Here is a 22,698-nt window from a genome sequence, read left to right on the forward strand (position 1 = left end):
AGTCGTGAGAGCGCCTCAGAGTCTGTCTCTTAAAACAGAAGCTGAGTTGGTCAATTGACGGAGAATATTAGCACTATGGGAAGGTAAGGAAGGTGGGGCTAGAAATGACTGTGTGGAAGATGGAAGAGATGAGACAAGTGTGTGCCTGCAAGACAAGTCAGGGGGGGACACCCACACGTGTCACACAGCAGCAACCATTTGCATTCCCTCAGACACACACAGCTCAGGACAGGAGAGGAGGACACGGCCAAGATCTGGGTATAACAATAACTGGGGTGTCTGCCTCCACCTACCAGGAAGTGAAATCTTCTGAGGGTGCATGCGAGAGAGCCATCATATTGAAGGATCATGAAATTAGACAGACAAGCAGGGGACAAAGACTCAGATGGAAAAATAGGCTCTGTGAAAAAGCAAAAATGTCATTGGATTATGGGTCACTGCAGTCAACACCATTGAGGTCAGGACACTGGAAAATGTAGACAAAAATAGAAGTAATTATATAGGAGTTTATTGAGTTGTATAGTCTTTGGGTTTGGTTAATTTTGGTGTGAGATTTTATTATTTATTTATTTACTTGATTGATTTACTCATTATTTATTATTTATTTACTTACTTGATTGATTTGCAATTTTTTATAAAGTTTAATTTTGTTTTAACTTCAATGATGAGAGGCAGAGAAGACACTTAAGACTGGGGTTATGAAGGAAACAGTCTTCCAGCTGGGCTGGGCCATCTGATTTGATCAGCACCAGCTATGTGAGCAGAGAGTAGGAGGGCAGAGTCTGAAAGAGATGGAACCGAATGCTGTTCAGGCTGCTGGAGGAAAGACCGTATGGTAAAGTGCAATTGAATGCGGAATGTCCCCAAGTGCTGTGGCTCTCACGAGTAAGAGAAAGAAGAGGGCAGAACACTTAGGTCTAAAGTGTGCGGCTGTGTTAGCTTCTTTTCTCATCATGCTGATAAAATACCAGACCAAAGCAGGAAAGGAAGGGTTGATTCTGGCTCACAGTTCAAAGGTATAACCCATTGGGCAGGAAAGGAAAAAGCACAAGGCTTTCGTGTTTCATCTGACATCAGGAAACAAAGATAAATGTTAGTCTGGGATCCCAGCTAGGGAAAGGTGCTGTCCACACCAAGGGACAGAAAATCCCTCACAGATACGCCAAGTGATCTGTGTCCTGGGTACAGTCAACATCTTGTCAATTGATGTTAGCTATCAAAGCAGTATGGATACTTCACATTACCACAGCCATGGCAGGGTTCTTATAAGGCAGTAGTCCTCAACCTTCCTAATGCTGGGACCCTTTAAGACAGTTCCTCGTGTTGTAGGGACTCCCAACCATGAGCAACACTACTATTTTGTCACTGTAGTTTTGCTACTGTTATGAATAGTAATGTAAATATCTGATATGAGAGATCTCTGATATGTGATCCCTGGAGGTCATGACCCACAGGTTCATGACCTTATGGGACAAAGTAGAGCGTGTGAGACAAAAAAACTGACTAGGCAGTGAGGAAAGAGGAGAACAACCTTTCTCTGCCATCCCATCTAAAGCGAGGGAAAATTAAGTGCCCGTCACATAGCAGATGCTCAGAACATGACACGATATTCCTAGCAACAGCAAATAGCTCCTACTAAAAGCTCAACAAATTATAAAATGACCTTGAGTGATAACTATTATGGCTCTTAAACATCCACTCGGGGAAGGAAATGTATATAGTCAACTATAGGCTCCATCTGAAGCAGATGGAGGATTTCCCACTCTGTCCAACAACCGCCGCAAGTTTCCCTCCCTCATGATATGAGCCAACACTGACTTGACAGCGGCATCCTTAAAATTCTGCTCTCAACCCACCAGCACTCCCACAGGCTTGGTCTTTGTCTCCACCCAGAGCAGGTATAGGAATACCCACTGCAGTCTAGAATGGAAAGTCTTTATCTAATGATTTTTTCCCCCATTCTTAGTGCCATATGGTAATAAAAGAACAAAAACTAACATCTGGATAGTAGCTAATTACGCACACCCTTAGGGTTCCTGTGTATACATTATTTTCTCTAGGACATCCTCCCCTCCAGTATTCTCAAGGCTGTTCACGCAACGTCAGCACATATTTCCCTGTCTCTGAGTCTTTCCCATCATGGCAGTTTACAATAGTGTTACATTTGCTTGTCAACTCATCTTGTGGGGGAGACCCCCAAAGTGACCCCAACGATTATTCAGGTGTGACCCAGTCACTTCCACTTGAGAATGAGCAAGGCCTGTGCCATGCTTCTAATCAACAAGGTGGAGGAAATGTCACCCTCCATACTTATACTCTGTCACATAATAGTATTTTGACAGACGAGGGAGATTAACCCACCCGCCCCCATACCAGCTAGACAAAACAAATAGGTATACTGGAGAGTTCCATAGAGCATAGAGCTTGTAGGAGGATCTGGGCGGTGGGGATTCCAGCTACCTTCAAGAACGCAAGAGTGAATTCAGGGCCATAGTCATACCACGGTAAGAAAGAGCATGTTGTCAGCAAGCTAAATGAGGTTCAAAGCCAACGTTCCTCCAGGCAAACTTTCAAATGAGAACACAGATCAGTAGGCTTCTTGCCTGCAACCTTCCTCGCACTCTTAGTAGGAAGCGAGTTGTGGCAGTTCATCGTCATCGTCGACTTGATTGGATTTGAAATCACCATAGAAACACAGCCCTGGGTTTGTCTATAAGGATATTTCCAGGAAGACCTAGCTAAAGAGTGAAGAGTCGCCATAGCTAAATATCAACAACAGCATCCTGTGAGCTGTCTGAAGAGCGGGGGGCGGGGGGGGGGGTGGAGGGGGGGAAGGAAGGAGGGGAAGGGGGAAAAGTGTGTTGAGAGCCAGCTTCCATTTCTTTCTGGTTCTCGGGTGCGGGCACGGTGTGATGAGATGCCTCACGCTGCTGCCGCCCTGCTTTCTGAGCCGCTAACTGGAGAAAACACCCTCCCTTAAGTTAATTCTCATCAAGTATCTGGTTGCAGCAATGAGAGCACTAATACATCAACCAAGCCAGGCAGAAAAAAGAGAGAAAACCACTCTTTAAAGCCTCTATATGAGTCAGCACTTGTTAGGTGACAAGGGAAAATGAACACATGTGCCCCACCAGACTCTGAGCTCTGAGTGGACCATAGCTGTATTGTTCCCCACTATACCCCCAGTACCTCTTGCTATCCCAGCACACACACAAAACTCAACAAGTACTTATAGGGTAAGTGCTTGGATACACGGGCATCGTGCCTGCAGTATTTACAACCGCTTCATAAAGATTATTTTAATTTATGTTTCATTCAGACAGAAAACAGCCCTGGGACACATAGGCTGTGACACATCCAGGATTCACATTAAAAAAAAAGCGTAGGATTGAAACTGGAAGCAAATCCTGAACCCATTCACCCAAACCAAAGGCGTGAAAGCAGGACGAACTTTCCATCTAGACAGAATCAACAGAAGTCTGAGTCCTACCCACACTCTGAGCAGGCATCACTAATTGATCCCAAAACATTTAAGCAAAGTTCACCACAGCCCTTCTCAGCTCTGGGGTTTTTATAGCCCTAAGCCATTGGTCCCAGCTAGCCTAGACCAGGACACTGATTTATCATCCAGATTCTATGACTCTAGTTGTCATTTTGACTCCCAATTATAGAATTGAATTTAGAAGTTATTGGCAGCAAGATCTGAGAAAGAATGAAGAGTGTGAAGATGCAGAGAAATGGACACAGAAAACGAAAAGTCAAGAAGGGAGGCTGGCTGTGGAGAAAACAAAATCTAAGAAATTCCTGTCCGGAGCAAACCCTCTCAACCTGCAGGGAATTCCACCATGGTACAGCTGAGTCCTCCGGTGGCTGATGTCACTGGTCAGCTGACAGGGAACTCTTCAGTCAGAATCCCCTTCTTACCATCATGGTTGCGACACCTCCACACCCCTACCCCCACCCCAGCTTCTTTCGGCCTGCTAGCTGTGACTGCAATGTGGGTGGAATAAATTAAACATTTGCTGCCATTAATATTTTTACTATTTAACAATTAAATGCATGTCTGCCAGAAGAATTGCAGATAGGAGTTAGATAGATAGATAAATAGAAGATAGATAGATAGATAGATAGATAGATAGATAGATAGATAGATAGATAGATAGATAGATAGATAGACAGATAGATAGATAGAGATGGATGGATGGATGGATGGGTGGGTGGATGGATGGATGGATGGGTAGGTGGATGGGTAGATGGATGGATGGGTGGATGGATGGATGGATGCATGGGTGGATGGATGGATGGATGCATGGGTGGATGGATGGATGCATGGATAGATAGATAGGTAGATAGATAGATAGATAGATAGATAGATAGATAGATAGATAGATAGATAGATAGATAGACGGGCAGATGGATGGATGGATGCATGCGTGCATGCATGGATGGGTGGATGGGTGGATAAATGGATGGATGGGTGGATGGATGGATAGATGGGTGGATGGGTGGATGCATGGATAGATAGATAGATAGATAGATAGATAGATAGATAGATAGATAGATAGATACTCAACATTAATCTCCAGAAAGAAAAGATAACTGAACAAGGGGTGCATGCTGCTATAACCCTGATATGTCTTTAAAATAAGAAGCATACAGAAAGATGGGGGCAGCAGACAATGGCTTAGCTGTTCAGTGGTGATTTTCTTTCTCTGTTAATAAATTGACTAAGCCCACAGTGCTCTAGGCATGTCATAGGACAGGGTTACAGAATATATTGTGCTGACAATGCCAACTCTCTTGCCCATGGCAAGTATCACTAATTAATCACATCATTCTTTGCTCCCTGAGTCCAGCTTTGGCTTGGAAAGCATCCCATTATGATGTTTCAGGCAACCAATATCAATCTAATATTTGGGATCTTAAGAGAAAACTATGTGTCCTCAATGGTGACAGACACAGCTTCCAGCTGCAGGACACTATGTGTGCTACAATAGAGTAAAGCTTTGATTGTTAGGTGGAGCTCAGACCCTGGACCCACAGTACCCACATCATAAGCCCTTCCAGGCCTCAATGTTGTCATCCATACAATGACTATGACACCACCTGCCACACAAAACTATAAAGATTTTAAATAAGTTAAAACATGCATAGGCCTTAAAAGATGACAAACATCAGCACTGGCTATTTTTCTTATATTAGGCATATTATACAAGATATATAATATGTAAGACATTATAGCAATGGTCAGTGTCTAGTAAGAGACAGTACGCACCAAGACTCTAGGCTGCATGGTTTCTTATTATTACTTAAAACCCTTAACCATAAACTATAAGGATGAAGCACATATTTTAGAGACAGCCAAGCTGGTTCAAAAGCATTGTGTAATTTTCCCAGTGTCAAATGGCTAGAAAGACATAGGAGCTTTAGTCAATAAACCCAAGTATTTGGAATGCTTAATGGGACCCCTAGTCCTAAGGACGAGTGATTCTCTCCACACTGGCCTTGAAGAAGCTCTGTGAGCTCAGGTGACTTTAGTGTAGACGTAACAAAGATGAGAAAGCTGTCTGGATACTCATTTCCCTGAGTCACTAGGGTCGAACTGGTGCCAGTTTCCAGTGCACATCCATGTGCCGATGCCATCCCTAATGTAAGAATCTTGTGTCACAGGGTAACATTGCCATCCATGACACACATATGGCAATCATCCCATGAGGCTATAAAAAGGCTGAAAAGTCCCCTGTATTATACATATATATATCTTTCCTATGTTTACATCTGTTTTAACACAGAGATTCGTTCTACAGTTGTTTAGAATATTCAAAAACCTGTCAGCCAGCTTCCAGCCAAGAAACAATAGAATATAGGTTACAGATATAGCATATGCTAGGCTTTCCCATCAAAGTTTCGTGAGCCTGTTCCAGAACGTTCACACAACAACACTGCCTAGCAAGGGGGTTCTTGTGACTTCCCCTGTGGTTAAGTGATATATGACTGTATACATGAAAAGACACACACACGAGAATGAACAACTACTCGGTTAGGACAAGCTGGGCATAGTGTCACATACCTGTCATTCCAACAACGGGAGGTGAGGCAGGAGGACTGGGATGTCTAGGCCAGCCTGGGCTACATCGAAAGACCTTTTCTCAAGAAAACAAAAGGCACTCTGAAGAGGAGATGGCTCAGTGGTTAGGAGCACTAAAGCTCTTGAAGAAGACAGGATTTAGTGCACATCACCTCTACCCAAGCTGCTGACAACTGCCTATAAATCAGACCGGGGGATTTGATGCCTATTCTGGCTCCTGTAGGAATCTGTATTCACACACACGTACCAGACACACATACACACATACATGCACATATATGCATATAATAAAGTGTGGGATCATGAAAGGCAGCCTGTTTTCTGGTCGAGCAAGGTTTAAACTCCAGAGACCCACCAGATGATTTTGGAAGGGACAGAAGGCCATTTGCCATGCTCTCAGACACTAGGCTCCTGACACAAGGCCCCAGCTCCATAATTCTGTGGCCCTCAGTCACGTAGGACAACGACCCAAGCACTTGGTATTCTGTCTGGACTCCACCCCATGGTTACCTGGCAATACCCAGGTAGACCTGGCCCACTATAAAAGGGGCTCCTTGCCCCTCCTCCTGCTTCCCCTCTTGCTCTCACTCCTGCTTCCCGCTTGCTTCTCTCTGGCCCTCTCGGGCTCTTTTCCCTTCCCCCTCTCTCCACGTGGCCATCGCGGGCCTCTACTTTTCACTCATCACAACTCTCCGCCAACAGTAATGATTTAAAACCATGGACTGCCTCTTCTCAGCTGGACCCACCGCACTGGAGCAATGCAGCAGGCCTTCCTCTAAAGAGCAGAGTGCAGTCTCATGCAGAGGGCCTCCCTGTGCTCCCAGACATGGCTTCTGCCAAGCCAAGCCAAGCAGCCTAACAAGCCAAGGACACTTCTCTCTGTGGGAAAAGGCTGGAGCTCTCCTTTCCCTCTTTCTCCTTCACCCAGGCCGCAGGCCCCCACTCCGTTCTCAGCAGCGTCTGTGGTGCCCAAGACTGAGAACCTGTTGTTCCCTGCCTCCTTGCCACCAGGGACCCACAAGCCAGCTTCTACCGGTTTCCCAGGAACTCCAGCCTGCCCTTCCCCACCCCTGGATTGGGGTCCTGTGGCTTCTCACAGCCCGATGCCCACCTAGCAGCAATGGGGGGGGGGGTGAATGCAGTCGGACTTCCGGTCCACCTCGCCCAGCAGCCAGAGCCCTGGCTGCACTCGGGCCACCATTTTAACCCACAATAAAGTAAAATATTTTTAAATAAGAAAGCAAAGCAGGGGAATCCTCTGGGTATATGCCCAGGAATGTCCTGGAAAGGCTTGATGCAGCATTGTAGGGGATTGCCAGGACAGAGAAGTGGGAGGGCAGTGATTGGGGAATGGGTGGAGGGAAGAGCACTTATGGGACTTATGGGGAGGAGGGAACCGGGAAAGGGGAAATCATTTGGAATGTAAACAAAGAATATAGAAAATTGAAAAAAAAAAAAAGAAAGCAAAGCAAAGCAGACAAAAAAAGAAGGGGAGGGAGGGAGAGAGACTCTATATCTACACAAAAGAACTTAGCTTGAGTTTGGAGTCTTGTACATGTATCCTTGGTAGGGCAGTGGGACAAACTCAGGGGTTACGGGTTTGGGCTCATACAGTCTCACCTGCAATCATTTCCCTGCTTCCAAGAGAAGGAATCCCTGATGCCCACACCCCACCTCCAGGACTCCATGCCTTTTCCTGTCTCTGAGAACAGGCTTGGGGAGAGTCTGGGTACAGGGAACAGATTGCCGGAACTGAGTGTCCTTTCCTACATATGCTGCATCTGCATGGACATATCTGCCATCCTCTCTAAGCCTCAGTCTCCTGGACATGGAAAGGGAAGGGAAGAGCAGTTTTGTTTTGTGGTGTTGTTAACTAATTCAGCTCAAAACTCCTATGACCTGGCTCAAACAAGCAGATCCATGAATGGTGGTTACTTCCCGTCTGTGAAGCAGATATTGTGAGCTGGATTATTAAATGGGAAACTGAGGCCTCAATATGTTACTCACCCAAGACGACCCTATACAGAGGAGCTCAGCTGCAAACAGACTGCTCAGTTCGGAAACGCACATGCTTGACCACCAGGCCACACTGCCGTGCCTCTGAAGAAGCTGCTTCAGATGGCTGGACATCATGCCCTTGGCCTGCTTCTGAGGTCTTTAAACCTTGGCCCTCTGAACTTGGCATAGGTCAGGGCCTTGTTCCTTTTAAAGTCCTTCTGATGATCACGATAACCCTACCCGGTAGCCACCGCGGCCACCATTATGAACAAGCTCCGAGAGGCCGCTCGAATCTGTTTGGCATCCCTTCTGCAGGGCACTCCTAGAGTGCCTTGCCCAGACAAGCACTTCACAGATCCCTTTGATGGAAACTTACGGAGCTGTTAAGTCTGGAGATGTATTCATTTTCTCTGCACCTACCTAACATTTGATGCCGACACTGAGCTGCAGGAAGCAAGCAACAAGAATTATTTAATAAAAGCACATCAGAGCTAAAGGCAGAGGAGAGTGAATGAAAGGGGCAGCCTTTGCGTGGACTCAATGCCGGAAGCCGGGCTTCTGTAACTTTGATCCAGGAAAATTGCCACAACCCTTGTTGGTGGCTGGAGGGCTGCTGGCTGCCCTTTACGGGAGCTTCCGATGTCTGAATGGTGCCAATTGGGAACACAGCTCTGAAGTTTTCGTGCAGCCCTGTGTGAGTCAGGCTAGGGAGCTAAACGGGGTTCAGAGCCTTACATGGAGTCCAGGCCCAACTCAGACACATGAGGAGTCCAGACAAGTCTCTGATGGGTGGGGGTGGGGTGGGTGGGGGTGGAGGGGAAGTAACACAGGAGTGGGTGTTTGCTGACTGGCAGCTTCATGCTTTGTGTGAACGCATGCCCTGGCATTTCTCCATGCTGAATCAGGAAGAAGAGTTGGGCAGGATGCCTGCGGAGGGAGGGAGAGTGGAAGGGAGAGAAAAGGAGGAGACAGGAGAATAGAAAGGGGAGGGGAGGGAAAGAAAGGAGGGGATGGTAAGGAAAGAGGGAAGGGAAGGAGAGGAGAGGAGGTAAGAGGAGAGGAGGGGAGGGAACTGGAGGGGAGGGGGAAAGGAGGGGAGAGGGAAGGGGAGGGTAGGGGAGGAGAGGAGAGGAAAGGGGAGGGGAGAAGAGGAGAGGAGAGGAGAGGGGAGGGGAGAAGAGGAGAGGAGAGGAGAGGGGAGGGGAGGGGAGGAGAGGGGAGGGGAGGAGAGGGGAGGAAAAGAGAGGAAAGGAGAGGAGAGGAGAGGAGAGGAGAGGGAAGGGGAGGAGAGGAGAGGCTGAGTCCCATGTGGGAAAGCAAATACAATAGACTTTGGCTAAAGAAATAGCAAAAGTATTTCCTAAAGGCTTACTGGGTGCTTCCAATACTTCTTTCCTATTTGTTCTAGGGACAAAACACTCAATAAGATAGATAGTGAGAAAGAGAGAGAGAGACAGACAGACAGACAGACAGAGAACTCATTTCACTTTGCACATAAAAACCAGGGGTTAAGAAAGACCCAGAGCTGTCTGAAGTAGCACTCAAATTCAGATCTCAGTAAATGAAACTCTAATCCAAATCTAAATGAAGCCAGGCTTCTCACACACCCAGCTTCCGTCCTAGCCCACCTCAGGGACCCACTGCTGCCCCTGCTACCCCTGTGTTCCCTGGGGGTTGCAGAAAGCCAACCAAATGGTGGCTAAGGCAGGTGGAGAGTGGCTTTCACCCCCTAGACAGACCAGGAGAGCGCGTGTCACCTCCAGACACAGGAAGGGATGCTCCTTGTTGAATCCTGCATGACGTCAACGACACATCTGATGGTGCCCTGCAGAAAGAATATCCTAGAACTCCACACTCCTCCCTGATGGTGGCAGCTTGAGCCCCACCATCCAATAAAAGTATAAGACAAGCTGCATACTGCAATCACAATTTTCTTGTAACCATGTGCTAAGGAGAAAGAAAAGAGTAAATTTAACTTCAATCATGTCTTATTAAATTCATTATATTCAAAATAGTATTATTTCCACGTGTAACCAACGTTATTTCTGAGATAGTTTACACTCGCCTTTTCACCTTAAGCCTTCACATTGAAAACTGGTGTGTACACTGCACTTAAGCTGTGTCTCAGCGGGCACAGATCTGCTGGAAGTGCCTTGTATTTCTGCATTATTAAATGGGGCAGGTCTGCAGGATTTCAAAACAAGGCAACTCAACCTCACTTCTAATGAGAAGCGGCTTTTAAAGTACCATGAAGGAAAGTGATGGTTTGATGTAATGTTCTGTAAATGTTGACACTGTATAGATTGATACAGCCACTGTCGTAATCAGAACTCAGCTGTCTTGTCACCCCCAAAGGATTCTCTTTACAGTCAAACCCCCACTGTACCTTAATTCCTAAACTTTAATGTTTACATACAGTATGTAAACATTTGACACAGTTTTTCCTGTGTGTGTGTGTTGGGTGTGTATATGTGATTGTACACAAGGTGTGGGTATGGGTGTGATTGTGCTTGTGTGTGTGATTGCATGTGCATGTAATTACACACGGGCCTGTGATTGCACATGTGGGTGTGTATGTGTGATTGCACATGAGTGTGTGTTTGAACATGTGTATGTATGTGTGATAGCACATGGGTAATGTGTGATTGCACATGTGTGTGATTGCACATGCATGTGGGTAGGTGTATATATGTGATTGCACATGGGTGTGGGTATGATTGCACATGTGAGCATGTGGGTATGTATGTGTGATTGCACATGTGGATGTGTGCTTGCACATGGGTCTGTGATTGCACATGTGTGCATGTGGATGTGATTGCACATGTGGGTGTATGGGTGAGTATGTGTGATTGCACATGGGTGTGTGATTGGACATGTATGTGTGAATGTGATTGCACATGTCGGTGGGTAGGTAGGTATGTATAATTGCACATGGGTGTGTGATTGAACATATGGATGTGGATGTGAGTATGTGTGATTGCACATGGGTGTGTGTGTCATTGCACATGTAGGTGTCATTGTACATGTGTGTGATTGCACATATGGGTGTGTGCATGTGAAGGTCAATGGTTATTGTTAGGCATCTTCATCAAGTCACGCTCACCTTATTTTTTTGAAACAAGGTCTCCCACTGAACCTAGAGCTTGCCTATACAGCTAGACTGACGGGCAAGCAAGACAAAAGGATCCTCCAAGCCCACCCAACAGGCTTCTTGAGCTAGTCATAAGGCCTTTGAGGTTTCTCCAAGTTTATTGCATGCACCATAAACCTCTTTTTTGGTTCATATGCTCTTTTTGTCTGGGTTAGTAGCATTGTATTGGGTGGGTGTGCCTTGTCAATTCATTACCTGCTGAAGACATTTTCACTGTTCCAGTGTGGGATGATTGTAGCTAGAACGGTTAGGAATACAGCTTCAGGTACAGGTTTTGTGTGAATACAAATGGCTTTTCCAGGGAAAATATCAAGTTGTGGGACTGTTGGGTAATGGAGTAAGATGATGATGAACTTAGAAATTATTAAAGAAAAATCTCTTCCAATGGTCCTTGAAGCATTCTTTATTCTTATCAGGAATATACAAGAGTTCTACTTGTTCTTCATCCTTGTTAGCACTTGATATTTTTGCATTGTTTATTTTAGCCATCCTGATAGGCAAGTATTTTTATTCCATTGTGGATTTGATGTACTTCCTTTTCATGATTAATCATATTAAGCACCGTTTTATGTGTTGCTCTGTCCTTGAGATGCCCTCTTGGAAAATATTTCAAAGTTTTTCGTCCATCTTTAAACTGAAGTCTATAGTTCCTGAGCTTTGACTATTTCTTGTATTTCCCAGGTGGTGATGCACACCTTTAATCTCAGAACTCAGGAGGCAGTGGCAGGCAAAACTCTGAGTTTTAGATCAGCCTGGACAGATCGAGTTCCAGGACAGTCAGGCCTACACAGAGAAACCCTGTCTTTAAAAAAGGAAAAAGGAAACTTTTAGATAGTCTTGATATAAATCTTTTACTGGAATGTGATTCCCGTTAATCTATTCTATAGTATTTCTCCTACTCTGTGACTTCATCTTTTTCCTTAACCCTGTCTTTCCAAAGCATGTTTTTGATGTTGGTGATATCCAATTAATTGATTTTTTTATGTGCTGTGTTTTTATTATTATATATTCTTCCTTTCCTAATACCTGGACATAGAAATTTTTCTTTCCTTTTTATTAAAACATTTATTTTTTATTATGTGTAAGTATATTATAGCTGTTTTCAGACACACCAGAAGAGGGTGTCAGATCTCATTACGGATGGTTGTGAGCCACCATGTGGTTGCTGGGATTTGAACTCAAGACCTTTGGAAGAGCAGTCAATGCTCTTAACTGCTGAACCATCTCTCCAGCCCCATCAGCCATCTCTCTAGCCCCATAAAATTTTCATATTAAGTTTCTGATTAATAATCAGAATTTAATAGCATCAACCAAAAACCATGTTGCAGATATCTAGAGAAATGCAGCTATAGATTTTGGGTGTGAAAATGTGCATTGTTCATCATTTGCATCATAATTAATAGATTGGAAACGCATCACTAATTAAAACAGAAATAAGATCTGACCCACAATAGCCCTACCTAGACCAACAAGAGTAGAACAGTGACCTACATTTCTTTATATATATATTTTTTTATTTTCTATATTCTTTGTTTACATTCCAAATGATTTTCCCTTTCCCAGATCCCCCCCTCCCCATATGTCCCATAAACCTTCTTCTCTCCATCCATTCTCCAATCACCTCCCTCCTTTTTCTCTGTCCTTATATTCCCCTCCAATGCTAGATCAATCCTTTCCAGGATCAGAACCTTCTCCATACTTCTTCATGGGAGTCATTTGTTATGCGATTTGTGTCTTGGGTATTCAGGGCTTCTGGGCTAATTAATATCCACTTATCAGAGATTGCATTCCATGTGTATTCTTTTGTGACTGGGTTACCTCACTTAGGATGTTCTGACATTAAACAAGCTTCATCTTGCAAGACAGAAACCTAAAACTTTGGAGATAGATGATGGTCCACAGTCATATAGCCAAGAAGTATTTAGGATCAGGGTCAGGTAATTCCAAAACCTTTAAAACTGAGTTCTTGATTTCTAGCAACGCATACTGAACTGGAGGAGTGTAGGGAGGAAGGAGAAAGCAGGGAGGGAATGGTCACAGGTGTTTATCAGAAACAACCCAAGAGCTAAACAGCCAGGTCTTAGAGTGGGAGAAAATCGAGAAGCTCAAGCGTACAGGAGAATGCATTTCCCAAACGCAGCGTCTTCTCAACGGCCCTTCGCAGTGAAACATCTTCAGACATTCTCAGGCTTCTTACTTATTCCACCCAAAGCTGAAGTCCCTGGAGAATCCACCTGACTCACCTGTCGCGGTCACCGCGAATGATGGCTGGGACTACACAATGAGGGCTATCTGCTCCACTCATGTTTGAAAGGAATGTTAACATCTGTTACCATAGGAAATGGAAAGAACAAACCCCACCTCAGCACAGAACACAATGGTCTGCTGGCAATGCCTTCCAATACCTTCCCCAGACATGCATGTTAAGAACTGCACTTCACCACCATGTACACACACACACACACACACACACAAAGTAAATGCTTTCTGTGTGACAGTAGAAATCCTTAAAACATGTGACCTGTCATATCTCTTTCCTTTTTAAAAAAATGGGGTTTAAACACTTTTTACTAAAAAGTAAAACATAGGAAGTACTGTTCTCAACTATAATTTATAATTATATATATATACATACATATATAGAGACATTTAATTTTTACATATTACTTTATTTATTTATATTTAATATTTCTATTTAGTCATATATTTTACACATTATTTGTATTTATATATAATTATATAGATATATAAAAGAGAGGAACGTATATATAAGTATATATGTAATGAACATATATATATTTATGTATTTCAGAAGATAGATTGCCCCCACAGTGAAATCATAGAGAACTCCATAATGTATCCCCAGAGAATACTATCTGCTATGCCTCACATAACATATGTACATATGATGATGTAAAACTCCCTTGAGCCAGGTGACCCTGGAGAGGTGCATACATTTCCCCACAGAACCGGACTCTCACACAGGGTTTGGGGCCAGCTGATTTATGTTGTAGGGTAAGCATAGAGGAGGAGTGGGGTGAAAGTAGCCAAAGGGCATGCTAAGTACGTGGTCACTGTGGACACTGGGTCTCCTTGGACAGGAGACACTCAAAGATCAGAGGGGGACTCCCTCAGAACCCATCAGTGGCCATCTGAGCTACTGACGGCTGCCCTTCCATGCTGAGGATAGAGACAAGACCATTAACTTTCTGACCCCGCCTACTCTGTGTAAGATGAAGCCTCCATTGGCCAAAGAACAACCTAGAAAGCAAAGAGACATTGGAAGCCCAGAGCTATACATGAGTTGTCCGCAGATGCTTTCTGGGGTAACCCGAGAAGACACAGCTTGAGAGTCTTCGTGTAATATAATTAGGAGGAAGAAGCAGAAGGAGACTCCTAACATCCATTTACAGTCACAAACACCAGCCCCACCACACCCAACAGATGGACACAATTTGCTTCATCCTTAGAATGACCCAATGTCTTGAATTTTAGTCACAAAGTGCTTCTCAGCCTGGCTACCTGTCTTTCTGCCTCAGCATTGCTAAAGGGGAATGAGAAACCCAGCAAACAGTCTCTCACGTCTGACCTGGTGGCTTCTGGTTCCCAGCTGGGGTGCCCAAGGATGTGCCTTTCTCGGCCAATGTTCCCTGTCAACTCATTTGGAAATTGTGTGTGTGTGTGTGTGTGTGTGTGTGTGTGTGTGTGTGCATCTCTTTCTCCTCAAGCCCAGAAGAAGCCTCTCTTCCTGTCAAGGTACCAGTGAAGATATCTGAGAACATGGATGGGATCCAATGCAAAAACTTTTGATGACTCACCTACTGTATGGCTGACTAAAATGTTAACAATGGACTGGCTTTGGATATCAGATCCAAGGAAGTGGGAACAGCAACAGCTCTAGGCTGAGAGTAGAAAAATCTTGTTCATAATGTCTGAGGGTATCATGATCCCGAGGCTGCACAGCGACCGTCCAGGTATCTTCAAAGGCTAGGGTTGATCCTAGACATGTGTGTGTGTGTGTGTGTGTGTGTGTGTGTGTGTTTTCTCCAAATTCTAAGGCACAAGAAATATAAAACATGACCAATAGGACAGGAAGGAGGGAATAACGTCATTTTGTGAATATATGTTTTGTTGCTGGTGGTTTGATTCATTGAATAAACCCTTTGTGCCTCATCCAATTCTCTCAGTAATGCTGTGTTTGCCATGACTGTAGCCATCTCAAAAGTGGAAAACAGAAGCTCAGGATGGTCAATAAATGCATAAACGTCCCTGCTGTCATGAGCAATAGAACCGAGGCTGAGTCCAAAGGCCATGACTCTTTGACTCTTTTACCCCACCGCACTGTCCTTCCATAAGAGTGGGGGAATGAAAATAACCCAAGGGTAGAATGTCACCAGAGACACCGAGCCTGTCTCCCATAAGGAAAGCATGGTGGCAGAGGGGAGTTGAAAGCTCTGAAGGGACCTGTTGTCTACCCCTGTGCCAGCATCCTGTGTACTGTCCCTGCGCTAGGGAAAGTCTCACATCCACAGCCAACGAGTACTGGATTCCCAACAGACCCTGAGTTGGGACTAGAAGCATCAGGCCAATCAGCTCCAATTCGAGAGCATCTCAGTGTGGTTAATCGTCCCCATCTTTGCCTGGTCTCCCAGCTATACTCAGCTGGAAGAATAAGCTAACATCACAGCAAACAGGCATCCCTGGTTTAGGCAACTGGTTTCTCTATTCTGGGCCTATTTGGCTCTCTAAGCCGGAAACCCATATGGTTGAAGGGGGACCCTGCTGTTTACAGCCTCCTCTGGGACCCAAAGACAGGAGAGACCCTATCCATTTCTACTCTTCCGTGTTTGCTCCCTGAGACTGAATTTTATTTAAGCACCACATTTGGACGGGAAGATGGAATTTCAGTCACTGCTTTCCGGGTTATGTTTTCAGCATCATTACCAGGACCAATAAATTAGAGCAGTCTTCAAACAGAATAAATCAAGACACAAACCTCCAAGGCACACTGCTTCCCAAGCCCAAACGCATCTTCTAGTGAGTGGTAGGAAACCGTAGAGTTGAAAGGGGCCCCAGAGACACTTCTTAGAGAGGAAAGGGAAACCCAAAGCCAAAACCAGTGGAGGGGCTTGGCCAATAGGACACAGAGGCTTTGACCTCACATCTGTAGGTCACAAAGCTTGCATCAAGGAAAGACAGATGAGGCTTGTCAAAATGTAACCAGCACTCGGGGCCTCAGATGGGTGTTTATGGGTTGTTAACCTCTCAATCGAAGAACTGAAAGTAAGGACTGAACCCAATTGGCAAAAGTATCGAGAAAACTTCATCCAGAGGGAAGTGCTATACAGATCAGAGAGGAGCGCACTGTTAAGATTAACCGTACCAGTTATTTATTGCTTGTAGTTTCCTTTTATGGGGCTCAAGAGGAAGGGGTTGGGCATCGTAAGGTGGTTCTCTGTTTTGACTGAAAGGTTAGGGTTTTTTGGTGTCCTTTCCCATAATGCACCTGATTTTAATTGTATGCATACACAATTGTGCATAGGCATTCCATGGTAAAAAGGTGCTTCTCCCGAAAAAGTATATTTGAGGTCCCAGTTTTTCCTTACTATATATACAGGAATCCAAAACAGATTCAGTCTGAATCCACTGGCCTTTCTGTTCTTGAAAACCAGATACAGTGAGAAAATATTTTAACAGAAACTAAGTTTGATTGTTGTTAAGAGAGGAGACATTTAGCCTACTGTTTGGAGAGGGTGCACCTGTAGCCCCGTGCAGATGCAAGTCAGGGGTTGTTAGATACACTGCTTAGGGAGGGGTGTTTGCATACTACATACAGGCAGGGAAAGTGTGTAATTAGGTGGGTGTGCATAATCCAAACCAAACAGAGTCCCAGGAATATGGCCCTGTTCCCTCTGCTTACCTGCTTCTGAAGGTGGCACAGAGTTGGTGCTGAGGAAAATGGTGGATGTAAAACCTGCAGGCTCAGTCCTGATTCTGAAGGAGAGTGCTCCTTACAGTTTACCAGCCCATCTTTCTTAGCTGACTGATAGCAGGGTCTTCACATCACATACTTGCATGGGTTCAACTCATACGGTCTTCAGAAAGGCAGGAGAATTAGAGCTGAACAAATCTTCTGGTTCCACTTGAACAGCAAAACCCAGTGCATTCATTGATACCTGTGGAATGTACTAAACATTCTGCATCCCTAGAGACCTAGCTTTGAGAATTCAAAAGACTGAATCTGAAGAAGCATACTGATCAGAAAGGATATTCCACAAACACTCCCCTAGTGTCCTATTGCCCTGATGAGACACCATGACCACAGCAACTATTATAAAGGAAAACATTTAATTGGGGCTGTCTTACAGCTTGTAGGTTTAATTCATTATCATCATGTCAGGAAGCATGGCAGTGTGCAGCAGATATGGTGCTGGCAAGGTAGCCGAGAGTTCCACATCTTGATCTGCATGACAGCAAGAGGAAAATTGATCCAGTAGGTCTGGCTTAATCATAGAGACCTCAAAGCCCACCCCAACTGACCAACACTTCCTCCAATGAAGTCCCACCTACTCAACAAAGTTACAAACCCTAATAGTACCACTCCCTATGAGTCTATGGTGGCCGGTTTCGTTCAAACTACCACACTGACCAAGGTCGCGGTGGTGTCAGCCATGTGGCAGTCCATCTTCTAAGTGTGACATGAATTTGACTGTTTTCTTTCCTGTTGCACCTAAGAAGCTAAGGGCTAATGAAGGAACAAACAAGTCACATGGCCAGTAAGTGGCAAGGTACCATCCAGCACAGCCACCAGCCTCCCAATGCTGCATTTCTTGACTGTTGACATCCCTTGCTCGGGGGGCCAAGTATTGGATTATTTTGCTTCTGAGAATCAGGAGCAGTTGAGCCCCGCTCTATTTCCTTTGGATGGGTGTGTCTAGCACACATGAAGTTAGTTAGCAATAGGCTAACAGTGAGGGAAGAATCTAATTGCAGGGATGGGTGGACCCTTCAGGGAAGGACAGACCTCAAAGCTCAGCTCTCAGAAATCAGGAGCCATTAAGAACCTTGCTAGGGGACAGAGATCTCCACAGGAGCTCTAGAGACCCCCAAACATCTTCATGGGAGCTTACCCTTCCTTCCTCAGGTCTATGATATGAGAGGGGAGAGAATACTTTCAACTACTTTCTTGGACATCATTTTAAAAAATAGACTGACGTAAGACCTCCTTCAACTTTTGGGACCCAGCAGATATAGGTACTAGGGTTAATTCATCCCACTGTGTGTATGTGAACCTGTCTGATTTTCTCTGCGCCTCAGTTTCTCTATGTATACAAAGTAGAATCCACACCTGCTTTGTGTCTATGCAGGAATTGAAGTGAATGACTAACCAAATGAGCTTACACTGCTGACTGTGTGGTAGATCAACAAATGACAGTCCCATTTGTCCAGGATACAAAAGGAGATTTAGGTCCTCTTGCAGTTGTTCTTCTTCTTTACCTATAGGCTTTTCATTTCATTCAGAGATGAAAACGCCCACATAAAGAAAGTTGCTTTCCCAGGATCCTTTGCAGCTTAGTGGTCATAGTTCAGTTCTAGAAAATAAGATATAAGAAAAAGTGACTCTCCTCTCCTATGGACCTTAAACTGCCAAAGACTGTTGGGGAGATTTCCATGAAATGTGTTGCTTCCCTAAAATCATGGAGAATTAGCCCATTCAGCATTTTCCTTTGACCCCCCCCCCCCACTCCTGCCCTTTGCCCACATCTTCTTCCTGTCTAGAGACATAGTCACTATCTTCTCACCGAAAGGACCAGCACAGAGGAATAGAAGGCAGCTCGGAATCTCAAGCATCATTCTCTAGTTACCGACACTAACTTACACTTTCTACCTCCCACCAGAAATCAACGTCTATTGGGTTTCCCACTATTTGCAGTTCAACACACTCCTGGAAGTTACTAACCCCCATTTGATATATTGAAATAAAAGGATAGAAGTGCTGGGACATTTCTCCAAGATGATATTATGATTGGTGACCACCATAGGCCTTCTGGGTACTTGAGTCTTAAATTTCTGACCCGAATGCTCTCCTAACAGATTACAGGAATTAACTTCCTTCAAGAAATTGCAGTAACCAGGTTTACTCTTGAAAATAATGGATTTCACTTTACCTTCAAAGGAGCCTTTTCAGTCCAGGAACAAATCCCACACGAGAGTCCAGAGAGGGAGGGACTGTGGATTTACATCTCTACCCCTCCACAGACACAACACATCTGTGGCATCCAGAAAGCATGCTGTGGAATCACAAATACATCTGTTGCCCAGTTGCCAACCCTAGAGAAGGTCTTGAATTCAAAGGAAGATGCATTGGAATCACTACTAAATATTGTATAGCTTGAGCATTTGGGAAGTCAAGACTAAATAGCACTGTCTTCCACTTATAATTTTTGCATGGCCAAATTGTTTGGACTTCACTCTTCTTTGCAAGACTAAGGAAACTATATTCTCTAAGTCCAAATAATGCACATGGTAAATAAATGTAATTTGTTTGTGGTTGAGTATTTCTATCTACAGCCATGCTGCTAGATGTGAATTTGATCCATCTTTGGCAGTTTAGGGTAGATAGGAGAGGAGAATCACTCCTTTGCATAGAAAGACATGCTCCTTGGAATTGTTCAGATAGGTATACGTAGTCTGCTTACATTGAATCTCACCGCTGGACAGAGAGAATGGCTTCTTACTGAGTCCTCAGTGGCCTTGGATGTGCACCCCCCCCCACTGTTTGATCCCAGTTGTCCTGATGAATATGAGACTTGTGAATCAATCACCAATAGTTCTGAGCCCACCCCTCTCCAACTCTTCAAAGTAGAGCCATAGAGATGACCAAACATGACCACCAAGGCACAATGACCTCATTATACCAGTTGAAGCCAGAAGCATCCTGCACCTGAACCAAACCACATCTCCAGCATTAAAAAGTAAATGCTGATTCTTCTTAAGCTATGATACTTTGCCGTGGTTTCCTTCATTGCGAAAGTTAACTGATAGGGATGTTCTATAAGTCTCAGCATCCCTATTGGAGGGATGAAAGTAGAAATAAAAATGAATGATGAAAATAGAAATTAAAGGCAAACAGGAGCCTGGAGAGATAGCTTTGTGGTTAAGAGTACTAGCTGCTCTTCCAAAGGGCCCAGGTTCAAATTCCAGCACCCACATGGCAGTTTATATAACCATCTGTAACTCCAGTCCTAGGGGATACGGCACCCTTGTACAGATATACATGCAGGCAAAACACCAAAGTACATAAAAATAAACAAATCTCTAAAGAAAAATAAACCCTACCTCTTAACACTAAGTGTCAAGTGCCTATCTACTATTAAGCAGTACACAGTTGTAAACTACCACAAACATTATAATACCAATATGTTACTTTAAATTCTGTGCTTTGAATCTCATCCGTAAATCTAGGAACAATGTTATCAAACAAGCAGGATTATTGTAAGAATTGAGAAAATATGTGTTATGTGTCAGATACAGTCAGAACATCAACAAATACTTATTGTTTATGTGCTGGGTTAAATCTTACTATAAACATTTAGCTACCTCCTTCTCTTTTCTGGCCCAAGCATAAACCCACTCCACCCTCAGTAGTCCTACATCCAACCTTCAGGGTTTTCTTACCTTGAGAATCACACTTGGCTCCAATCTTCAGCCTCTCGGGCACATCACCACCTTGGACAGCTGTGGATGGAGGCTTCAGAACATCTGGGCAGGCAGAAATTGGCCCATAAACTCCTCTCCCTTCCGCCCCTTAACCACAAGGGGGCAGCCCCGCCGCCTAACCCTACAGAAAGCTGGAAATACTTGTCCTGTGAGACCTCTTCCCTTTATTGGTTCCGCTCCCACATTTTTGGAAATTGGAAGGCTTCCACCCCCAACCCCCGTTAACCCAGGTCCGTATCCCCACTCCGATCATTCACATGTTCTTAGGTCACCTGCCCAGCCCCCAGCAGAGCAGCCCCGCCCCCAGGCGCCTTGAGCAAACACCCATGGTAAAACTTCCTTCCTGCTCAAGGCAACCTCTCTACCTACGTGAGTGGTTTCATAATTTAAGCATGCCCATCAGTGGACAGATTTAGCCCACTGCCTGCTGAGTCTGGAAATACTAAATATTAAAATATCCCAGACGCTCGTCCTTCTGACGCCCCAGTGCTCTCAGATTCACATGCAGTTGGTTGTACAGACAATCCCAGGATGCCCATCAATTTGTCCATTAAGTGGGTTTTGAGTACCTGTGTATGTGGGTTACTAGAACAAGGGAAGACGTTGAATGTGTGACCTTGGGGAAGTTCTAGTCTTCTGGCTTCAAGACTGGGCCTTTTCTTCTGCATCTCAGGACTGCTTCAACACTCCAGACTTTTCCATGATGTTCTTTGCAATGGGTAGGGGGTGTGGATGGTAGTTGGAGGAAGTTACTGACCAAAATACAAAAAGTAATAATATTGCCCATTTAGGGCAGCAATAGAGATGTTCCCAGGAATTGAAACCTACCGTCAGGAAGGGAAAGAAAACAGAGAGGAACTTCATTGTGCGTGTGTGTGTGTGTGTGTGTGTGTGTGTGTGTGTGTGTGTGTTCCCTTTACCAAAAGTCTAGCTCATTTCTCTCACACACATCAAAAATAGCCATGTGTTTCTCACCTTTGCAGTTGAAGTGTTCTGGGTTTTGGGGGTTTGTATTTTAATTTCAAATCAAAGAACATTTAGACTAACGCACACACGTTTAATAAGTACTGACCAATTTTTAAAGTGGGTTTTGGATTTCTGAGAATGGGGGAGTACTTCTCAAAGGATTCAAAACAAAAGGGGGGGCTTCTTGAAAGTGGGATGAGCCCCAAAAGCAAGCTCACCACTAGAAGAACTTAGCAGAGGCATTTCCTGTGTGTAGGATTTAATAAAAAATAAAGGTGGTGGCCAGCAGCACCTATGTGTGTAGTCTTTTGACATGGGAACTGGGATGCATAAAGAGACCGAGTCTCTACAGAGGGGAGGTGACGTCCCTTCATCACCTTCAAGTCAGATCTGAGTACCCAGCCCAGAGAAGGGCTGGGCCAGGCAGGCACTGGGGATTACAGCCTCAATCTCTGTCCATGGTGGGGCTTGGTCTCCACTTCCTCTTGTGCCTTGTTCTCCTCAGCCATGAAATAAGAATGATGACTCCCACATGAGGGGATTCACACAGGCATCTGTCTGTCATGGGTAGAAATCCTTAATGCCTTATTTAGATTTCACCTGTGACTTGAGCAAGAGACTCTTAATTTAAGAATGTGTTAGTCAGAGACAATGCATTCATTACTCATTAGATTAGCAAGATGACTCATTTTAAGCTAAGGTGGGCTTTGCCCACACATTTCCCCTCCCTGAGGGAGGCCATGAAGTCTTGAGTTTCAGAGGACCTAGCCAGGAT

At 44.6% G+C, this 22,698-nt stretch overlaps 1 long non-coding RNA gene across 1 annotated transcript; it reads right to left on the reverse strand.

Annotated features, from left to right (window-relative positions):
• Positions 1–17,440: 17,440 nt before the first annotated feature.
• On the reverse strand, positions 17,441–21,182 carry LOC127667764 (uncharacterized). The gene is made up of 3 exons (XR_007973933.1): positions 20,916–21,182; positions 19,406–19,528; positions 17,441–18,829 (listed from the first exon to the last, which is right to left on the reverse strand). It is a non-coding gene; the product is annotated as an uncharacterized LOC127667764 (long non-coding RNA).
• Between the last annotated feature and the right edge of the window lie 1,516 nt (positions 21,183–22,698).

Source organism: Apodemus sylvaticus, chromosome 17, assembly GCF_947179515.1.
Source record: "Apodemus sylvaticus chromosome 17, mApoSyl1.1, whole genome shotgun sequence".
In the NCBI taxonomy this organism is placed as follows: Eukaryota; Metazoa; Chordata; class Mammalia; order Rodentia; family Muridae; genus Apodemus; species Apodemus sylvaticus.